Raw genomic sequence first — 8,117 nt, 5'->3', positions numbered from 1 at the left:
TTTCAGACAAAATGAAACAGGTTTAAATCAAGCATTCGCAGTATCTGTTCATGACACTATATCGAAAGCAGGCTCTTTCAATTAATAGCCAATCATTTGAAAATTCCTAAATATATTCTGAAAACTCCATTATGTATAATCTTACTAGCTGATTTCTTTGCAGGTAGTATTTAATATCTACATCAAGAAAAAGAATAAGTGCCTAAAAGTGCACAGAAGCAGAAATCTGAAACAAATCTAAATGCGCAAGTTCTTTATTGTGTTCAAGGGAAAGCACACATTTGGAAATGCAGCTCTATAGTCGAGATACCCATTTGCTACCTATCTGTAGAGGTGCCCATTTCCTACCTTATAAATAGGGAAATGGTACCAAAAGTGTTCTGTAACAAAAATTATTTTAACTCACTTATAACAGATTCAATTTCTGGTTCTGTTTCCTTGTTGTGGATTCAAAACATAACTAATATTTAAAGCCAAGACAAAGAAACAAACAAACAAAAAACAATTGCAACAAGAATATAAATTGTAATGTAAACTGGTTAATGCTGGAATGTGACCATAATAAAAATTATTATTATTATTAAACTGGTACACACAAAAAGATATTTTAAAAGTCTTTTAATAAGCATGTTCCTTTGCACAGTGAAAGGTATTGAACTCAACATTGTTCCTTTTGTAAAAAAAAAAAAAAGAAGTAACAATGGCTATAGTTTACTATGTATTTTGAGACCAAGGTTTCTGCCATAGATTTTAATTCTGTTGTGCTCTAGATGGGAGCAAGTGAACCCTAATAAAATGTGGTTCTAAACTATATATGGCTCTAAAGCAAAATGCAGCCTTCTGAATTGGCCATAGAAGCAAATAGAAGCCAGTGGAATTGATATATGATCTGAGACATATGCTTTGACTTGCAGCTACCAGACAAAAGTCTGGTCGCTGCATTTTGGACTAATTGAAGTTTCTAAACTGCCTTCAAAGTCATCCCCATGTAAAATACAGTGTAGGATAATAATCCAAGCTTGAGGTAAGAGCAACATGGAAGACAGAAGCCAAACTCCCTTTAATAGGATAAGATTGCAAACAGTTTATTAGCCAATGTTCATAACATGTTCTGCAACTCCGAAAAAAAGCCTTAATTAATAGTCCCTCTGTCTTGTGTTATTTGTGATTTATTTCTCGTCTCCATTTTCACACTGATGTAGGCTGTGGAACTGGAAAAAAGATGAATAAAATAAACATTTAAAACATGTTCGAAACATAATGGAACAGCATGTGCATTTTAAGAAGTTGACGGGAGGAATGTGGGAGGGATCATCCATAACCAAAATAAGACCTGGATAGGGAGAGAAATTGGATCTGCTTTTTATCTCAAGGCAGCTGCAAAATAATCTGAAAGCAGAAGATACTAAGAACTTCCCTTTGTTATGGCGTACCCATTCCTAATCAACTTTGAGGTTTCCAGTGCTACTCCCTCTCAGGCATAGAAGCTGGACCTATCTGTCTGTCCCAGACACTAATCTACCCCATTGAGTTTCAGAGAAACCTTGGCCTTTTTCCTGACGGGCAGCTCATTTTCAGCAAATGTGCCTTGAATTTGACTGTTCTTGTATGGACTTTCTCTGAACGATGATCTCAGAGGATTCCCTGATTTACCAAGATGCGCTGGAAGACAAAGCACAGAAAACAAATGTTTAGAGGGCCATCGGAGTGAGCCCATACTGGAAATGATACACGGCAATAAGAATGGCAAAATATAATTCTTTTTCTGCTCAGTCTACAGGGTTACTGTGAGGATTATTCTAGGTATCTGTCAAATAAAATCACTCCAATCTGCTCTGAGCTGGAGTCTGGCTGGCTGAGGGAGAGAGTCTTGCCATATTATTTGAGAGGACTTTGAGCCTGTAAATTTTGAAGGAGGGGACAGGATCCTCAGGACTGTAAATCTGGCAACCTATATGTTAGAATACAGGTAGTCCTCGATTTATGATTGTAATGGAGCCTGAACAGTGGTGGGGTTAAAAAAAATTATTACCAGTTCTTTGGGTGTGACTTGGTGGGCGTAGCAGGGGAAGGATACTGTAAAATCTCCAGTCAGAGGTGGTATTTGCCAGTTCTCTGAACTACTCAAAATTTCCGCTACCGGTTCTCCAGAACTGGTCAGAACCTGCTGAATACCACCGCTGAGCCTGAACACAGCAATCATTAAACATCACAGTTGTTAACCAAACTAGTGGATGCACTTTTACTGAAACCTAGAAGTAAACACTGGCTTTTGGCCAAACCATTGGAAAATACAGTGACATGACCTCAGGGTGCTGCAAACTGCCATAAATGCAGCCCCATTGCCAAACACCTACTGTTTGGTCATGTGACCACAAAGGATGTGGGGGGGGGAAACATCGGAATTTCAAATCTGGGCCATAAATAACCCCAAGTAGATTTATTTTAAAGTCAATGTCTACATGTAATGTCCCCCTGGTTATTCAAGGCCTTCTGGGAGATGATTTGTAGTTTGGTCCAAGCAATGATGAACTCATCCATACGAAAGAGAGTAGTTCCATCCGCCTTGAAGGTAGTGATATAATGCCTTCTTAAGAACCACCACTAGACCCAATTCTATTATCTAATTTCTGATCAGTTTTCAAACTCCCATTTTGGTGAAGATTGTAGAAAATGTTGCATTTTCAGAAATAAGTATATTATCTAAAAGAAATTAGGCCTGACTATAGCATTTTTCACACTTAAAGATAACTTTTGTCAGGGGTGCTGCAATTATCCAAACTTTTCATGACCTTTCAGCAACTTTTGATATCACTGACCATAGTATCTTGGACTGGCTACAGGAGTCAGGGCTGGGGGTGGGCACAGTGTTACAGTGTTTCTTTTCCTGTCTTTGTGGACAATTACAGTTGATGTTGGCAGGAGGAGAAATTGAGCTTGAGACCCCTGTAGGTTCTTCAAGGCTGACCAATCTTATCACTCTAGTTCTGCATCTATCTGAAGTTGCTTGGCAACGTCATTCAACAACAGGAGTCTAGTGTCATCAATATGCCAATGATACCCAGTTGAACATTTGAATCCCTGGCCAGTCAAGTGATGCTGTCAAAGTCCTATTGTAATGTCTTGGAGCTGTAAATCATGGCTGGCTGGGGAATCCTGAGTGTTGAAGGCCCCACATTTTAAGCTGCCAAGTTTGAGAAACAGTGCTCTAAATTATGAGGTAATATAACATAGTATTCTGCGTATTGAATTGGGATTTCAAAGCCTGGATTTTGGCCAGGAAGCTTCAGGAACTTATCCTGAAATATCCCTTTTCTCAGGCTCATCCTCTGGATAGGTTGTTATGAGGATACAGAGAGAATCTATTGGTGCCATCTTCATCACCAACACCAACAATTATGTAATTTCTTTTGATCCATTCACTATGCCTTCTCTAGTGAAGTATCTGTTCTCTGGAATAAGATTTCTTCTGAAATCCAGATGGCACTCATCTTGCTGAGAGACTTGAAGACCTGGCTCATCACATAGGCCTTTGACTATGTGTGTGCTGTCAGTATATAGGTAATGGGAATTGAGTTAGTTAAGTTAGAATTGGGAGCTGTCCCCTTAAGGGAATGCATCCTGGGAAATGTAGTTCATGTCATGTGGTCACATCTGTAATCCTGATTGGTCACTGAATTGACCCTTGGTTGGGTTGGGGGAGGTTGTTTCACTCTTGCCTGGACCCCAGCAGCGTGCTGGTGTCTCACTCCCTTGCTCCTTCATTATGGATGAAAGATCACTATTCTTTTACACTGTGAAGTCAGCTGTGCAAAGAATTGGACATTAGAAGGATCTTGACATAACTGTGAGTTACCTTGAGGATGCCTAATATAATCCAAAAAAGAAACTTTGTATGGAAGACTTTGTAGAGTTTGCCTGTCTGCCTTTATACATTCAGCCAGTAATTATAAAAGACAGAACAGTAAGAGGGATAATTCTAGGCATTATGGGCTTGCATATTGATGTTGCTGGCTTTTGCCATTGTCTGTTCCTTGTTTTTTTTATCATTATCATTATTTATATCACTCTGTTGTTCAGAATGCTGTTTTATATAAAAATCATCCAGAGTCACTGGGAGCTGGGTGATGTAAAAATTTTATTAAAAAAATTTCCCCACTAGTGACTAGTGGCATCTTCTAGCATCATTCAGCCATTCTTGAGGTGATAGAAAGTCAGTCTCTGAGATGGTACACAATAGTTGGATGTGTTTGGAAGACATTGTGGGGAAGTGACCTGAACTAAAAGGTCTGTCCATCTGGCAAAATTAAACGTCAAGCCACTTTTGCATGCAAAGGATTTTGTCAATAACTAAAATATGCCTCCTCTTCAATACAGGGAGGTTGCTACTGAGCTTCATTCAGGAGTGGGATGCTAGTGGTTTGGATCAGTTCAGGCATACCAGTAAGCCTCGAAGAACAGCTGTCATAGAATCAGTTCGGTCTGACTTGCTCTGAGGATCTTCAGTTGGGCCCTCCCACCTGTCTGTGCTCCTAGGTCCTTTTTATCCTCTCAGCTGTTCAGCACAGCAGAGTGGATTGCCCTGCTAATCAGCTGAGAGGTGCAGGGGTTTTACTTTAGTCTTAGGACAGGCACGCACAGCAAAGCACACAATCACTGAACTGGTTGTTATGCCGGTAGCATCCTACCTTTGGCTTCATTCATTAGAAGAACACATCATCATAATAGGTAGGTCAGTTTCCCTTTAATTATTCCCACTCCCCTGAATGTGTGGGAGTACTATCCCAAGAATTTCCAGCAAATTTGGTCACTCTCAGTAAAATGACTTGCATACAAGAATCTGCTTACAGAGAATTCTTACTAGAATTACTCAATTTGGTTTTGCTATTATTATGGTTTGCGGAGAAATCTGATGGAACGATTTTTAGAGGTAATTTTAAAAAGAAAATTCTGAAGTTAGTCTTTCCGACTCCCATAATGAGTCCCATGGAAATCAGTGGCCCCATTCATGATTAAGGATGAGTTTAGAGTACAGAGCTTATTGCTCATAAAGTATCCTGAGGCCATGTACAAAATATGAGAGTATCAACCCTGATTCTATGTTTTACTTGAGTCCAGCTGTTCAAATGCAAATCTTTGTGGGTTATAGGTAAATTTTCCTCTAATTCATTAAGAGTTAAAGGAAGTCCTTTAGCCATTAGATTCCTGTCATTTCCACTGAAAAGGAAGCCTCTGGCACGAAACTAGATATCCACTGTTTTTAAGTCCTGCTGATCTTTGACTTTAAACTTCTGGACAGTATTAATTTCCATTTAATTTAAAAACATGCATGGCATTCTCAGCCTGATTGAGTTACAGGGAAAGAACACTAATATGCTTCCTGTTGCAAGTAATAAAGGAAATTGTTCCTTCCTTATCAATCTATCAATTATCAATAGTTAGGTTTACCAAGAATTGAACATGGAAATATTTGATATCAGGATGTAAATTTTTAAAAGAAGGTAAAAATCCATGGCATTTCTTTTAAGAGAAGGAGAATCCTAAAACTCATGAAAGGTGAGATTGCATGGCTAGAATCCACCCTTTCCTTTTCTGGCATTTAACTCCAAGCTACTATCTAATACAGCACAATTTGTCATTGTGTTCAACCATATACCTCTGAAATAACATTTCTAGTCCAGGATACAGAACAAGCCAAGGAAAAGTCAATGGGCCAAGTGGTGGTGGGGTTAACATCCAATTTAGAATTCTGGCATACTCTATGGAGTTGCTAGACTGGATTTCAAAAATGGATTTCTACACCAAGAGGAGGATCAGACTATTAGTAGCAGTTATCTCTGGGGTGTCTTTTGGAAGGTATAAAAGCAGGAGAAATCCCTGACCTGTCCAGCTTGCATAAAATCCAAAGAGCCCTACCTTCTCCTGAAGATGTATCTCTTTGCCAAGACTTACAGATATGTCCCTGGATGTCCTTTCCTTCAATGATAGCCTTTAACTTCATTCCTTGTTGATATGTAAGAATATCTAGAGGGGAGTAAGTGGGCAGAAATTTGAGAACTCCAGAAACCTTGATGTTATTGGCATAGTTTATTTTTATTTTTTTATTTGATTTGTCAATCGCTTACAAAATAATAGGTATAAGTATATACATAGTTATGAATACATGAAATGGGTACATATAAGAAAAATAAAAGAAACAATAGGACAGGGATGGTAGGCACGTTGGTGCGCTTATGCATGCCCCCTACAGACCTCTTAGGAAAGGAGTGAGGTCAATAGTAGACAGTCTAAGGTTAAAGTTTTTGGGGTTTGGGGAAGAAACCACAGAGTCAGGTAGAGTATTCCAGACATTGACCACTCTGTTGCTGAAGTCGTATTTCCTGCAATCAAGTTTGGTGCGGTTTACCTTGAGTTTGTATCTATTGTGTGCTCTTGTGTTGTTATGGTTGAGGCTGAAGTATTCACTGACAGGTAAGTCATTGCAATGTATGATTTTATATACTATACTTAGATCAGACCGAAGACAGCGTAATTCAAGGTTTTCTAGGTTTAGAATTTCAAGTCTGGGGGCATAAGGTATTCTACAACGAGTAGAGGAGTGGAGAACTCTTCTTGTGAAATATTTCTGGACTTTCTCAACTGTGTTAATATCAGATACGTAATGTGAGTTCCAGACTGATGAGCTGTATTCGCATATTGGTCTAGCAAATGTTTGGTATGCTCTAGTTAGTAGTGTGATATTACCAGAGAAAAAGCTACATAGGATTAGGTTAACAACTCTTAATGCCTTTTTGGCTATGTAGTTACAGTGGGCTCTAACACTTAGATCATTAGAGATGAGTATTCCAAGGTCCTTTACAGAGCTTGGATCATCAACAAGATCTTGACTATTCAGCTTGTATTTTATTTTCTGGGTTTTTTGACCAATATGTAAGACAGAGCATTTATTTGTTGAGATTTGAAGTTGCCATTTGTTTGACCATTCTGATACATAGTCAAGATCTTTTTGAAGGGTAGCAGAAGGGTAGTATAGTACAGTAGTCTTCTGCATACTGTAACAGTTTTATCCCTGTTCATTTCAGAGTTCTCTCTGCTGGTTTCCAATTTCTATTTGGGGTGAAATCTCCAGTCGGATTTTTGAAGACCTATTTCATTTCCTGTATATTATCTCTGGAAATGGAACCATAGATTGTGGGGAGATGTGCTCACTTAGCCATATAGAATACTATGTCTGGCAATAGCAGCCTTGAACTATTCATACAGAAAATGTACAAAGATACAATTTGGTGCAGTTTTTGATAAGGATCCATTTCCAGTGTAGGAAATCCCCACTTAGCAGAGCTGCTGCAGCCCTAGTGAATTATTCAAGATCCATTTTAAGCAGCAAAAGGATTGATGTTTGGAATGCCTTGAAAGGGGGAGTGAGTAGGCTTTGTCTATAATCCCATCGTCTATTTTTCTTCACTGCAAAGTTCATCCTGCTTACATTTGGACATGAAAACTTTCAGTAAACTCAGACAAATTACTGTCTTACTCCTTCTATCTGGGGGAGGTTGATCACTGGAGGTTGATTTTGGCAACTTGTGGGTAGGAAACAAATAGGTACACTGCAAACCTACTGTATATCATGAAGAGATTGATTTTCTTATTTGCAGACTACACAATAAAAATACTTTTAGTAGCACACAAAAAATAAAGAGAATAAAAGAGATTACCAGCTACTATAAGAATTTTTTTTATTCTACTATTATGCAAATGACAAAAACATAAGAATATTTGTCCATTGGAAATACTGTCCCAATAGGCATATTAATGTTTTTTTTTTCTTTGGGCATCTCAGATCAGATGTGCAAATGGTCACTGAACTATCTTTTAAGGAGCACTGACATTAGCAGAAGATGCTGGTTTGGAGTGACCTCCAACGTCTCCTAGATCCTCTGGAATCATGCTCTAAATCATGGCTGGCTGGGGAATACTGAGAGTCGAAGGCCATACATTTTAATTTGCCAAGTTTGAGAAACAGAGCTCTAAATTAAGAGGTAATATAATACAGTAGTTTGCATATTGAGTTGGGATTTCTAAGACTGGATTTTGGCCAGGAAACTTATTTAGTAATC

The 8,117-nt window shown here is 38.5% G+C and overlaps 1 long non-coding RNA gene across 1 annotated transcript; it reads right to left on the bottom strand.

The window, feature by feature from the left end:
- Positions 1-238: 238 nt before the first annotated feature.
- Positions 239-6,024, bottom strand: LOC148126946 (uncharacterized). The gene is made up of 2 exons (XR_015741431.1): positions 5,917-6,024; positions 239-1,662 (listed from the first exon to the last, which is right to left on the bottom strand). It is a non-coding gene; the product is annotated as an uncharacterized LOC148126946 (long non-coding RNA).
- Between the last annotated feature and the right edge of the window lie 2,093 nt (positions 6,025-8,117).

Source organism: Pseudonaja textilis, chromosome 2 (assembly GCF_049901715.1).
Source record: "Pseudonaja textilis isolate UNSWEBS1 chromosome 2, rPseTex1.2, whole genome shotgun sequence".
Classification (NCBI taxonomy): Eukaryota; Metazoa; Chordata; class Lepidosauria; order Squamata; family Elapidae; genus Pseudonaja; species Pseudonaja textilis.
This window is presented reverse-complemented; position numbering and strand designations above follow the sequence as displayed.